The sequence below is a fragment of the Lissotriton vulgaris genome, chromosome 2_1 (assembly GCF_964263255.1).
Source record: "Lissotriton vulgaris chromosome 2_1, aLisVul1.2, whole genome shotgun sequence".
Classification (NCBI taxonomy): Eukaryota; Metazoa; Chordata; class Amphibia; order Caudata; family Salamandridae; genus Lissotriton; species Lissotriton vulgaris.
The window spans coordinates 448,482,888-448,497,778 of NC_141687.1; positions in this window are offsets into that span (position 1 = coordinate 448,482,888).

The following is a 14,891-nucleotide window of genomic DNA, read 5'->3' on the forward strand; positions in this document are numbered from 1 at the left end:
AGAGTAGGATGGAATGATCCACCGTGTCAAAAGTGGCGGATAAATCAGGGAGGACCAGCGCCTGAGGTTGACCGTTATCCATGCCCTCCCTGAGGGTATCCAGCACAGACACCACCACTGACTCTGTCGAATGCCTTGGCCGAAACCCCGCCTGGCAGGGGGCCAGCACCCCATTCTCCTCGACAACGGAGCTGAGCACAGAGGTGACGTGTCGCTCAAGCACCTTACCCAAAAAGGGTAACAAGGAGATGGGGCGGTAGTTAGCCAAGGCAGAGGGATCGGCTCCTGGTTTTTTCAAAATGGGAACAATGGTGGCGGATTACAGTGACGGGGTCACGACACCCTGGGCCAAGGAGTTATTAAGAAACATAAGAGGGGGTAGGGTACACGCTGAGTAAATCTGCCGTAGGATGTGTGCAGGGCAGATATCAGCTGGGGAACCAGATTTAATTTTAGGGAGAAGGGAAAGGAAGATTTCCTCAGAGAGAGGGGGGAGAGAGATGAGTGAGGCATGGGTAGGAGGTAACTCGGGATCAACAAATAAGGGGGACGGGGGAGGGATATTGGTTTTAATGGTCGCAATTTTTTCCACAAAGTAGGAGTTCAAAGAGTCACAGAGATTTTGAGAGGAGAGCGGCTTCAATGAGGTCCTGTCGGAGAAAGCCAGGTCGTGAGTGATGGAGAAAATCTCCTTAGGTTGGTTCTCAGCTGCTAAAATTTTGGCTGAGAAATATGCCTTCTTGGTCTCTAGAATGCTTTTTTTATAAGCCCCTAGAAGGAGGACGTAGCGGGACTTGGAGATGGGACAGTAGTCCTGTCTCCATCTGCGTTCTGCCTGTCGGACCGTAAGTTTCTGCTCTTTTAGCTCTTTAATAAACCACCAGTTAGCGTCTTTAGGGCGCCTAATCGCTAATCGAGGTACGCCGAAGGGGAGCCATACTGTCACTTCCATCCGTGAGCCAGGAATCAATGGCCTTAGCTTGGGCAGCAGACGCCAAGCCCGACAGGGAAGGAGAAGAGGCCAGGAGTGAGGAAGTTAGGTCCGACAGGTTGACTTTGCCCCAATTGCGAGCCCATGAGTTTTTAGCGTGGGCGGGCATCTTGGTCAGACAGAGGCGGAGAGAAAAGGAGATTAGAAAATGATCTGACCAAGTGCAAGGGGACACGGTGAGTGAGGAAAGGGGACAGTTGAGGGACCAGACTTGGTCTAAGATGTGACCGTGAATATGAGTGGGAATGTGAACCTGGGAGGAGAAATTGAGTGACAATAAAGTTTCTGAAAATTCCTTGGAAGAAGAGCATTCCTTGGGGTCGGAGGGCCAGTAGTTAAAGTCCCCAAGGACCAGCACCGAAGCATAATTAACAGCTAGTGTGCCAAGTAGATCTTGAAGAGCAGGGAGAAAGGACGGGGTGGGTTAAGGTGGACGATATACCAGCACACAGGCTAGGTGAGGGGAGAAGGAAGTAGAACGGACCACTAAGTGGTCAATTCCTCCCATAGGGGGTGAGGGAAGAATCTGGAACTGAAAATCCGTACGGACGATAAGGGCAACGCCTCCACCCATTTTCCCTACTGGGCGGTCGGCGCGGATAGAATAATATGATGAGGGGAGAGGAGGGCAGCCAGTAGATACGGGAGGGAAGACTCACAAAACCACGTCTCGGTTAGGAATAAAAGATCGGGTTTAACCATGTTAAGCGAAGATTTTTCCTGCAGGCACCCAATGACAGACCTACTGAGACACTGACATACCCACTCACAGACCCACTGAGACACTCAAGCATCAGTCACAGAGCCATTCAGAAACTGACACACACACTTACAGATCAGCTCAGGCACTCACACAGCCATTCACAGAGTCACTCAGACACTCATGCACCCACTCACAAATCTACTCACAGACTCATGCATCCATTCACAAACCCACTCAGACACTCTTGCAGCCATTCTCAGAGTCACTGAGACACTCATGGACCCGCTCACAGACTCATGCACTCACTGACAGACTCACTAAGACACTCACACACCCACTCACAGATCCACTCAGACACTCATATACCCACTCACAGATTCAGTTAGACACTCATGCAGCCACTGACAGATGCACTCAGACAATCATGCACCCATTACTAGATCCACTTAAACACTAATGCTCACACTCACAGATACTTATGCAGCACCTCAGACACATACGTACCCACTGACAGATACCTATCTTTGCCCACAGCGAAAAACTCAGTAGGTTGGAGAACTCTTTCTATCTATCTCTATACCAAAGGGGATTCATGACCATCAGTACATCTCATCCTCCCTGGTGAATCTCAGCCTCAGTCCAGCTTTCCAGTGCAGTGGACATGTGTCTTGGGGGATCTCCCTTTCGTTATGGGTGTATAGAATGAAGTCATAATTATTAGCAGGCATTGCATCTCTGTCTACACTATAAGCTGGGTCCTCCCAGTATGAGTACACCAAGTCAATAATCACTACCAGCTGCGGGGTCCACTAATACTTTTTGATGTCTGGGATTGCTAGACCCCGTCTTGGACCCGTCTCCAGACTTTTTTTTAATCAATTTGAGGCGCTCCACTATGCCACAGTAATGTGCGGAGCTCCTGATCTATCTGCTTGAAGAAGACTTGAGGAATGGGGTATGGCGTGTTTTGTAAGACATATAAAAAACATGTCAGAGACACCATTTTGTATAAGGCATCCCTCCCCGGCAAAGGGAAGGAAAGGGTATGCCAATGCATCACATCCGTTCAGAGCCAGCCTAACTGGGGTGAGGTTACACTTTAGTAACAGTGAATGATCCCTGGTCATGAAGATCATGAGAATATTTTCATTAGTTCTTGATAGAATGCAAGTAGTGTGCTTTCGGTGAATCACACTCACCTCTTTCCTTTTCCTTGCCAAAGGCAAAGTCTGGGCAGCTGTACCGCGATCAAAAGATGGTGCATTGAAGATTCTGAATAAGTTATGACAGGAACCTCCGACCTTTACTGAGGAGACCCTCTCAGGATGACAGCCTAAAAGCCAGGAACAGGCATGAGCACTGGTTTTTGCTACGTAGGAGGGAGGAAAAATGTTGACTACCAAAACACGTGGCTACAGCAAGTCCACCCTATGGGCCAGATGTAGGTCGCCAATTACCGGTCGGTAACGGCCGATTTCGGCCGTTACCGACCAGTAATTGGGTTTTGACATGTAGGGGCCATTTTTTTACTGATTTGGTAAATTTACCAATTCGGTAAAATACCGAATCGGTAATTTTACCGATTCGGTAAAACCCAGATGTAGGTAGCACTGTTTACAGTGCTACAGGCCTTCAGAATTCGGTATTTTACCACCCAATCCAATTTGGTGGGAAAATACCGAATTCAGGTGTACATGCACATCTGTCTTAGGGCATGCACGTGTGCCACTTGGCACACAAGCCTGTACTTGGGGTGCTAGAGGGTGTCAAAGTGACACCCCCTGCACTCTTGCAGGATTCGGTATTTACCAATTTGGTAAATACCAAACCAGTATTTCCCATTGATTCCTATGGGCTTCATGGCCCATAGGAATCAATGGGCAATACCGAATCATACAGATTCGGTAATTCTAAAATTAGAACTACCTACATCTGCCCCCTTCCTATTTACAGACTCTTAAATACCGAATCTGTAAAATTCGGTATTTAAGAGTCGGTAAATAGGAATTACCTACATCTGGCCCTATATCTTGTGAGGATTTTGGCTTGAGCCAGAGACTGACTATTTGCCGCAGAGAAACAAAACACCAAAAGACAATTATTTGTGATCTTGACAAACACTAGTAGATGTACAAAGCGGGTTATGGCTAGGAGCCAGAGGTTGGTACAGATATCTAACTGGAGGGGGCCCCTGTGCTTGTTAATTATCTTGCTAGTTGCAGGATTTTGACTGGGTGGACTGAACCCTTGGAGACCCCACAGGGGTATCATAGGTGCAAGACCAAAAGGGGAGGCCGGAGAGGAAAAGAGAGTTTGGGCTTGGAGCATGATATACTCATCACAACACATTTTCCATGGTCCAATAATTGAGAATTCATTATTATGTTCTAAGGTACTTCTCTTTCTTACAATAACAGATCTGGTTTTGCTATACTCTTTCTTTCACAACTTCTGGATGATCCACAAAACATTTATTTTTTTGTATTTTCCAACCACTCTAGAACAAGGCTTGTTTTTCTCTCTCTGCACCTTGACACAGTAAATTGTGTCTCTCCCATTGTGCTATACTATGTGGTGCACTGTGATATTGCTATATGCTCTCCACTTACAGTGTTTCAACCTCTTTACCTCCTAATTTTCCTGGTAATCCTTTCAAAAGGGCTATTACTTGGGGCTAAATATTGCAACTGTATAATGTTTAATGCAATATATTCTCCCAGAAATAAACTACACATAATTATCCTAGATCAACTCATGCAGTAGTCCTTCAATGCAAAAAAAATCTAAAAACTTCAAAACGGAGTTCATGATTGTATTACTTACAAACTCATGATATATCCACTTGGAGTAATATTTGATAAGTACAAATACATATTGTTTAGCCTCTGATATAGTATAAATAGTTCTGACTCAATCTATTGCAAATTTTTCACAAGGGGCACTAGAATGCAGAACAGCAATCATAGCTGTTTGTCTAACTCTACATCCCTTCATCAATTTCATAAATGCTCACTGCAAAAAATTATCCAGGTTTGGCCACCACATGTTTTAATTTCTGAGAATTATTTTAGAAGTTATACACCCTGAATGTCCAGGTTGAGCTAGAGTAATATGTTTCATACATAGCTGTGTTGGTGGAATCAAGTTATCACCCCCTCAATCCATTCAGCACACATCCAAGTAAAGGTATGTAGTTCACACAAAATGTTTTATTTTATTTTTGGCCATACATTTGTAATGTACCCACATACTTTCTGAAGAATACTATTCATATTCCATCCTTTTCTTTCATTCATCTTTCACAATAAAATTGGAACATACTATGAAATACCAACATGAGCTCCTTAACACTCTCTGTCACCTACAACGTTCTTCTCACTTTCAATCTCAATTGGTAGTCTTGATAAGCAATCTGCATTATATTTAATCTGCGTCTTTGAGGTCTACAGCAAGATTGTACCGCTGTAGTTTTGAAACAAACCCATGTACTCCCATCACGTAGAACAAAGGTTTATTATTTCGTCCACAACAAGAAATGTGTGCCCCATAAAAAACATTTTTTCATTGGTCAGTAACATACTACAGCCTGGTTTAAGGTTATACTATCTCTCTGCCTCAGATAACGTTCGTGAAGAAAAAGCAATTGTGCACTCCTTATAGTTCAGAGTTCAGAGTGGCTCAGATCTGCATCAACACCCACACTGCTAGCATCAAACCCTACAGTGAAATGTTTTTGCATAGGAAACATTATGTTTTGTCTCTTTGCTAAGTTGAATACTGTTCAGCTTCACATCCCCACTCAAATTTTACATTTTGCAATCATTTCTTCAGAAGCTCTATTTTTGTAGTGTAGCATTTTCTGAAACGTGATAAATAGTTACAAAGACCAATGAAAGAAATTAGCTGTTCCTTGTCTAGAGGATTTTATGTTTTTATAACAGTATTAACCTAGTCATTCTTTGGGTTACTAGCAGAACATTCAAGCAAATAGCCCAATCCCATCCCTCAACACTGTTAGCCAAGAACTTACAAATATCTTTGGATGTAGTCTCCCCTTTTTCTTGCAAAATAGATTTAAAAAAATGTAAATTGATACTTGTATAGCGCACTACTCACCTGCAAGGGTCTCAAGGTGCTTGTACGAATACCGCTGTGGAACTCATCCTGGCTTTCCGTGTGAGGCGTCCACTCCTGGGCACCCCCAAGGTGGAGGCCAGGCATCCTTAGCGTTGTTGGGGCCGTTGTGGAGATTAAGCAAGCTATTGCCCAGAGTTGCATAGTGGGACTCCATGATTGGAATAGGCACCAAGGCGAGAATTATCAGGTCCATGGAATTTTGTGCCCAAGACCCACAGAGGCAGGGAATCGAACCCTGTTCCCGGGCTAGACCTCTGCATCAGGGTCTGCCGCTCTTATCATTGAGCCACACTTCTCCAGATAAGACATTTGCTAAAATGTTATTTGTGACTCTATGGTTTCTTCAATCATTAACATATCTTCCTGGAATAACAATGACTCTTTTAATTCATTGTTTTTTGATACACCAGCAGTGTAAACAATGCACCATGTTGCATCATATTTACAAAGTGACGCATCTGGGTAGGTGTGTCACTTTGTAAACCTCTGCGCCACATTATACCTGCGCCAGGTATTATGTATGCGCGGTGGAGGGCATTCCAACGCAAGATAGGGTTGTAGAAGTGACGCAGTGAAATCTATGAGAGTTCACTGTGCCACTTCTAGGACGCAGATGCATCAATATCATATGCCTGCCTCACAGCAGGCATAAGACTAACGCAGGAACGTTTGAAATGGGACTTGCCCATGTAAAAATGACCCATTGATGGAGTTACGCCACTTTTGTGAAACACTTCAGCAATGCGTCATTTTTGCGCCTATCGATACATCAGAAATACTGACAAGAAGGCAGTGGTGGCATATGCAAGAGCACATCAATCCGATAGAAAACTTAGTTATGAACTATAACAGTAATAAATTCCCTGTAGTGGTGCCTAACAAGGTCACAAATACATCCCACTGCCACACTCTGTGTTTTTACTGTAAGAAGAAACTGTGCCTCGGCACTCCTAATGTACTTATTTTAGTCTTGGTAAGTAGAAAAAAAGAAAAAGCAATCTTCAAATCAATTTCGCAACTCTGCTCACAACCGCATATCAATCTTAATGAATCATGCAAGAAATGTCTTTGACATTACTGAAGACTTTTAATTGTCTGATCACTATGCTCCACTTTGCACTAGTAACATATCAGTCCAGTGTAGAAACACAAACAATAATTGAACAGATGGAATTCAGGTTCCTGATGTTTTCCTTGGTGTCAAAGACCGTGTTTCGTTACTCACGGTAACTTCTTCAAGGCTTTAATTCTTAAATTCTCCCGCTATTCTAGGTAAGTAACAGCATACAAAATCTAAAATGTTTAGAGATCCCAAAATGTCCTTATTTAAAAGTCAACAAAATTACATGAAGTCAGATTTCCGATCCACATGAGAATTCAGTGGTTCTTTGAAGGCGTCCTAAAGAAGTATGTCCAAATCCCAGGTTGCAATTCTGTACAAGCCACTGTTGTAATAAAGTTGTCAAGCATGTTGCGGAAACGTGGTGTCCACGTTCAGAAAACAGAATTGTATGGATATTATCTTAAAACTTGCACTATATATACGAAGAATGTTTGAGGGCTATGATATGCCCTTGCAATATGTGAAAATAGAGTGCACAAGTGCTGTGATATGCCCCTAATCTTCAGCGAGCCCTCCGATCGTAACTTCGTTCAGTCCGGTCCCTCAACGCAGGAGTGATGCAGTGAAATCTATGAGATTTCAGACACCACTTCTAGGATGCAAATTCATCAATATCTTATACCTGCCTCACAACAGGCATAAGACTGACACAGGAATGTTTGAAATGGGACTTGCCCATGTCAAAATGACCCATTGATGGAGTTACGTCACTTTTGTGATACACTCCAGCAATGCGTCATTTTTGCTCCTGTAGATACTTCAGAAATACTGACGTATCTGTAACTCCTTATGACCTGATGCGTCATACTGTAAATATGACGCATCCAGCATGTCGTAAGTACGCTGCAATGAAACGTGACGCATCGCTGTTTTCATGCAGCGATGCGTCACTTTTCATTAATGAGGCCCTTTGCGTTTCTCAGCTCCCAGTACAATAAACTGCAAACTTCCTTTCACTATCAAGATGTCTAGCATCTAAAGCTATGGGGTACTTTTCAATTTCCTTTGTTTACATTGAACAATGGGTTTTCCTGGATTTTTTCTAGAAATGAACACAGGGCTTTAAACTGTGGGTTGGTATCTTTTTTCTACTATAATTCTGCTGATCCAATTGTTTGGCAATAGTGCTTCACAAATGATAGATGGAAACGTCTCCTCCAGTTGTAATATCTTTGAATTGTGTATGCCAAATTTTATTCTTGCTTTCATTAGTTGCAGTTAACACAACGTGATACTTACAAACTCATGCTTACAAACCCTGTGGCATATTACCAACAACTAGCGATCTTTATCGCTAAATGGGCTTAGCGAGTTTTTTTTTTATCTCCAAGCATCGCCGGATATTATCGCAGAGGTAACGTGCTATTAGCAACGTTTATCTCTAAAGCGATAAAATATCCGGCGATAGCGGCGAAATGCGTGAATATCGCTGAGAATACAGCGATATTCACGCATTAATGCCAATAGGGTCTTATCCATAATATCCACCTCCCATTGGATATAGCGGCTAAGAACTGGTCTGAGCAGGCGTTAGCTTTTGGAGATATTTGCGCTTAGCGTGAATATTTCCATCACTACGCCTGGGTTGATAATAGTCGATATTGATGTTAGCGACTGTTTTTAGTCGCTAACAGGTTGGGTACGCCCACGTTGCATGTCATTAGCGATAAATATCGCTGACATGCAAAGCGGGCCCCAAACTGCTCGCTATCACCTAAAAGCTGTCGCTAACTGATGTTAGCAACAGCTTGCTAATAGGGCGATGAAATTATCGAAGCTTAGCGGCCGAAAACAGGATGGGGATGGTGTCTCCATGGTCATTGGATGACTCAGGTGGGGGCCCCATACTACTTCACCAAACAAAAGATTTCAGTCTGAGGTATGGGGTCTTGGGGGTCTATAGATGGCTTAGGAGGGGGCCTCATGCCTCCCTTCTCATTAAAAAATGAATCAGCCCTGGGTAATTGGGTTCACAGGTCCTTTTCAAGACCTGTGGATGAGGCTGCACTTCTCCCACCCTAAAAATAAAAGTTCAGGTCAAGGAGATCGGGTCCTTGTAACCTTTAGAAGGATCAGGGAGGGGGTCTGCAAGCCTTCTTCTAAAAAAAAACTGTCTTGGAAGGTTGGATCCGGAGTCCTTAAGTGGCTCAGAGGGGGGCCACATAACTCCTTCCCCCAAAAATAAATGTTGACCCGGGGATGGAATTTCTGAGGCATTGAGAATGCTTTGGGAGGAGGCCACATGCTAACTCTCCAAATGAAAGATAGTGGAAATGAAATGAGCAGAGTAGCAACTCATTTCACATTTACTGCTCCCAAGGAGTACCTCATACTACCCTGCTAGTTCTTGTTCGTTAAATATTTCTTGATGCTTGTACTGCAGCTAGAAGGGATAGAGGCATCACCAAACATCTTTTTTAATGTTGTGAAAGGCTGCAAGGAGTGCAGCGGCCTCCAAGTGACATATAAAAAGAAAAGTAATTTGCATAAGTCTTTGAATGTATGACCCTAGGAGAGCCTACCATATTTCTTTAAAGCACTCCAAGCTAGAGCTATAGGCTCTTCAGCTAGTGAGCAAGGACCTCTAGTAGTTAGTTCTAAGTGGCACTTTGTGGCCTGAGAAATGTTAAAAAAAGACTCAAAGGTATGTTTATTTTTTTATAATGCTTTATTCTAAGTATTTTGTGCCAATCACAACAAAAAACAGTGTAATCTGTGAATTTATGACATATACATATAATTATAGTTATTGGTGACTTTTTCACAAAACCAATAGGACTGTTTTATAATAGGCTCACCATCTGGACCCTTTGACAAACCAAGTAGGTCCGCTTCACATAAAATAACATCCTTTATATTATTACTTAACAAACTCAGACATGTTTGGCAGTGGTGATAAGGCCAGGTCAAATGGCAGGCCCTGCACCAAACCCCACATGGTGCACTTGTGTGATGTGGGCAGTAGGGTGCCGGCAGGGGATTGGGCGAAAGGCTTGGCTGTGGACCAGGCGGTGCACTCAACATCACCCCATGCCTACCATGCCCAAAGGCCATGTGCAGTGGGGTTTTGGCACCAGCAGGTGTTGCATGCCCAGCCTGATTTGTGACTAGCACTTGATCACACACCCACTCTTTGCACAACCACTTGCTGTGCAATGCAGGGGTAGGGCACCAAAAAACCCATAATGTGCACAGACAGAGTGGGATCCTGCACCAGTGGGGGGATTTGGCACAGGTTCTGGTCACAGGCCTTGCATCCAATCCCACACTTTACAAGGCCAAATGCTATGCACAGCAGGGGAGTTGGGAACCTGCAGGGGATATGCACTGCACTTGAATGCAGGCCAAGCCCTGCACTCAAACCTTTGCTGCACACAGCGATCGACATATCATTTTAAAGGAAAAAAGCCTTGGCAATTCAGAGAAAAAAAAGGAAAAAAGATCTAATAGTTAGGGGAAAATGTCAGTTAGACCATACCATTTTAAATAAGCAAAACTACATGTTAAATTTATCTCACATAACTATAATTTGTGACCTAAAGTACCTTTAACTTGCACTCGTGTCATGCAGTGTTGTCATCAATTATGTCATTTCAGTTGTTGCAGTGATGCTATCTGTGATGTAATGAAACTGTCATGAGGTATTCAATATGTGAGAACCTGACCACTAACTATTGGTGGGTACCTGGATAACCACAATGTGTTCATAGTTTGTTACTGTGGGAGGCCCAGAGCTACAACAGCCTTTGCTGGCTCCACTGGCAAATACCAGACACATGGGACAGCCACAATGTGACATGTATTGGGGGGGCTATGGGACCTAACGACCCCTTAGCCGCCTCCCCAGCCAGCACCTATAGGTTTTCTCCCTGCCCAGAAGAGTGTAGGCAGGCAATAGATTTCTATTCCCTGTCCATTCTCTTCAGGGCAGGGAACTGCAGTGTCCCAGGGGATGGAGGCCCCGGGACACAGCCATCATGCTCCACCCCACTATCAAAATGTAACACCCTGGGTAAGGGGTCCCCAGGACCTCATGCAGGATCAAGGAGGGGGCTGTATGCTCCCTCCCCATAATTGATGCTTCAGCTACAGGGGATAGGGAACCCAGGGCAAAGCGGGCCTATGGGCTTCCGTCCTCAATAGAAAAATACTGTCTCCAGGGGGTGGGGATCCCCATCCTCCGAAGCCTAATGAAGGCTCAGGCAGGGTGGGCCGCACGGTCTCCCACATAAAAACAATGTGCTGCCCCCGGTGCTTGGCTCACTCTGGGTTGTTTTAAAAAAGAAATCATGAGATTGTTTGCAAAAATGTCCAAATCTTTTGGAGACCCGCAGCACCAAATTGAAAAAAGTGCTGTTTTTAACCTTAGTGGGCTTCCTCTGGGACCCCCACCAGGCCTATGGGGTGCTGGATCTGCCCCAATATAATTTTTCTACATTGTTCTAGGACAGTCTAAGAATGTTTGCCGCTCTTAAATGTTTATGTGGTGGCTGTCGGTCATGTTGCCTTTCTGGTGTGGCCCCTCAATGGCTATCTATACCCTCTCTAACCCTGGAGCACTCCCTTACCCTGGAGCCCATGAGCTCTTCCACGGCTTTCTCAAAGGTATAGGGTGCACTATTAATCAAGAAGCAGGTATTAGTGGAGGTCAGCACACAAGAAGCACTTACTTGGCAATACTGCAGCCCAAAGGGAATCAAGTCCAAAAACTTGCTGGATTACAGAATCTCGCGAGACAAGGTAGGCATGTTGGGCACAGCTCCTGATTAAGCTGTACCCACCTTCTAGAAGCTGGTTGCTATTTTGGGACTTACCTAAGCAGCATCGGCAGCAACCAAGAAAAATGCATTAGTGGAGAGCAGCACACAATAAACACCCACAGTGGCCCAAAGGGAATGGTTCAGAAAAGGGGGTGGTGATGGACAGAGTATCTGAATTAAGAAGAACACTCGTACCCAGACAACAGATCAGGGCCTGCTCCATCACCGTTTTTTAGCTCACTGCACCATCCCAGCTCAGAACCTGGCTATATGCAAATTAGTCTGTCCCTGGCCCAGTGCATCATGGGAACAGGGCAGACCAAACTACCAAGCCAATTCTTTTATTGGAAAGGAAACAAGCTTTCGGGGACCGGTTTCTGGCATTACAGCCGTCTTCGGCCCGGCTTGCTTGAATCCTGATGGTGCAGTGAGCAAGGGACTCATGTCTGAGCATCGTGCAGTGAGCTAAAAAACAGTGATGGATCAAGCCCTGATCTGTTGACTGGGTAGGAGTGTTCTGCTTAATTCAGTCCATCACCACCCCCTTTTCTGAATCCAAAGGGAATGGAGCATTTAATCTTGCATGATTACCAAATCTCGCAAGACAATCTGGCCATGTTGATTGCAGCTGCTATTTAAGCTGCACCCACCTTCCAGAAGCTGCTTGCTGTTTTGGAATTCACCTCAGCATTGTCTTCGCTGGATTATCTTTGATTGCAACACATCTAGAGTCATGAAAAACAATACAGAACTCTAAAAGGCTGTAACATGTTTGTGCTCGCAATGCTCTAATAAACTATTATTTACCTTGAGTGAATATGGTCTGAAACACTGCGGGGAAGACATGAGAATTGTCTTTCTCTTTGCCCATTTTAGAAAAAATGTCAGCAATTGGGGTATTAGCCAGTTTTGTGACTGTTAGCTGTAGTTGCTTCCTTACCGGGCGTGTCTGCTTTTTTTGCCGGTTTTCCGCCTCCTACGCTTCTGATGCCACCTCAGCAGTCACTTTCCTCTTCATTGCTGCTGCTTTGGCGTTTGCGTTCAACTTGGGCGCCATGGCCCCCCTCCTCCTCTCTCTTCCGCTGTGCCACCAATTCTGCGAACCTCGCTCCACTTGAACCAGCTCTGCAAAGCGTTACGCCTGAATCAGCGCTCTTCTCAGGCTCCGCAGGCTCCGCAGACTCCGCAGCTCCTCGCCCCGCCCCTCCATTCTTCGTCGGGCTCTGCTCCTGAGAGTTCTCACAGCCAGCGTCAGTTCCCGCAGCAGCCGTCCCAGTGGTCCGCGGCACGTAAGAGGCAACAGCATAAGCCCCCAGTTCCTAATTTAACCGATTCTAAGCTTTACAGCAATTTTTGCCGGTTTTGTGTTTTGATGGGATTTCCGTGGCGTTCAACACCCGCGCTCGGGCTCTAGCCGCATCTCCATTGCTTTACTGCACACAGCCTTCCTAGGCGGCCGCCATCTTGCCTGGTCAAAGGACAGTTTTAGTTGGCTGCTATCTGGGCAAAGAGAAAGAGAAAGGCTCAAAAGCTAATGTGCTACTTAATGAGGGGGTCCAGAATGAGGTTCAGATTGAGGTGACTGAAGAGACAGAAGGGAGGAAAGGACATGATAAAGCACCTATTAACATTACTATACCGGATGCAACAACTGTCCTTCCTCGGAGTGCAGAAGGGGCAAATGGACAGGGAGCAGAGGAACAGTACGAGGTAGCATTAAGTACAGGTACAGCTAATTCTGGTGGCACAGCAACTGATGACCCAGGCAATACATCCAGGTTGGATCCGGATATGGCCCAGGCAAGGGGGCAAGAGACTGATCTGGCAAATAATGCTGTCCCTCTTGATTCTGATAAATTGAAGGACAAGGCCTCGAGTGAATGTTTCTTCTCAGTCTCAGAAGGCGGCGAATGGTCCGAAAAGGATGATGAAGACAACAGCTCTGTGTAGGGAGACAGTAACCTGGAGTCAGAGAGCGAGCCAGAGCATGAATTACCGGCAATGGCGGTGAAACTACCAGCCGGGATGAAAGAGCAGGAGCTCAGCTGGGATCATTCCTCAGCTATGCCGCTGCTGGGGAGCCCTTGTGGGGAAACTGCACAGATGTCTGTTCTCGAGGTTATCCATCAGGAGATTATTGCTCCTAGAGAAGAGACCCGCCAGGACAGTCGCAAAGCACAAGCTGCCGTTAAAAAGATGTAGGGCGTTGTGAGGAAACTGTCCAAAGCGTGAGTTAACCTGGGCGATCGGATGTCAAATCTCGAGGAGAGAGTGGTCTCAACAGAGATTGAGGCAGCAGCCGCAACACGTAAGGTGGACGCTCAAAGCTCACAAGTAATCGATATCCAGTGGAAACTGGAAGACATGGAAAACCGGTTGAGGCATAACAACCTTCAGATCTTAGGTATACCGGAGGCAATTGAAGGACCTGACGTAAGAGCTTATGTTATTAAGCTCTTTGAGCGAGCATTTCCAGAAATTGCAGGCTGGAACTGGGAAACCGAAATCCATCGGGCCCATCGTACCCCGTTTAGATTGAACAGGAATGCAAAGGAAGGGGATAAACCTAGAGCAATATTAATATTCCTGGGCAACTTTGTATTAAGGCAGGCGATTGCGGAAAAAGCAAGACTGGATGCAAAGAAAGTTATCGAAGAAGTGGCTTTTTTTGTTCGCCCTGACTTCTATCATGCAACTGTTGAGAGACGATGGAGGTTGAGGCAACTGTTAAAGCTGTTTCAAGATAAAAAGATGCAGGCATATTTGATCAACCCGGCTCAACTAAAACTAATCAATGGAGGGAGAACATTGTACTTTGCCTCTGAAATCAAAGCTAAAGAATATTTGGACTTCCAAGGGAAATAATATTAATACTGATTAATGAACTCTTTGTCCTATATGAAATCTAAGACTGCCCTAAATGTCATAGTCAGATGAGGGACTTCGGTCAATGCCGGAAATTGTAGTGAGTTGGTGGTGTTGGGGTATTCAGTGGGCTATAAAGTATAAGGTATATGCAGGGTGTTGTTATTGAATTTTTTGTTTCTATTTTTCTCCATTTGCTTCAACTGCCACCCATCACGTGCACAGACCAGGTCTGAGCGCCTCATGTGAGTGGGTGCTAGGGTGGGTAGGGAGGGGGGTGGTACAGGCTGGGAGGGGTGGGTCAGGGAGAGG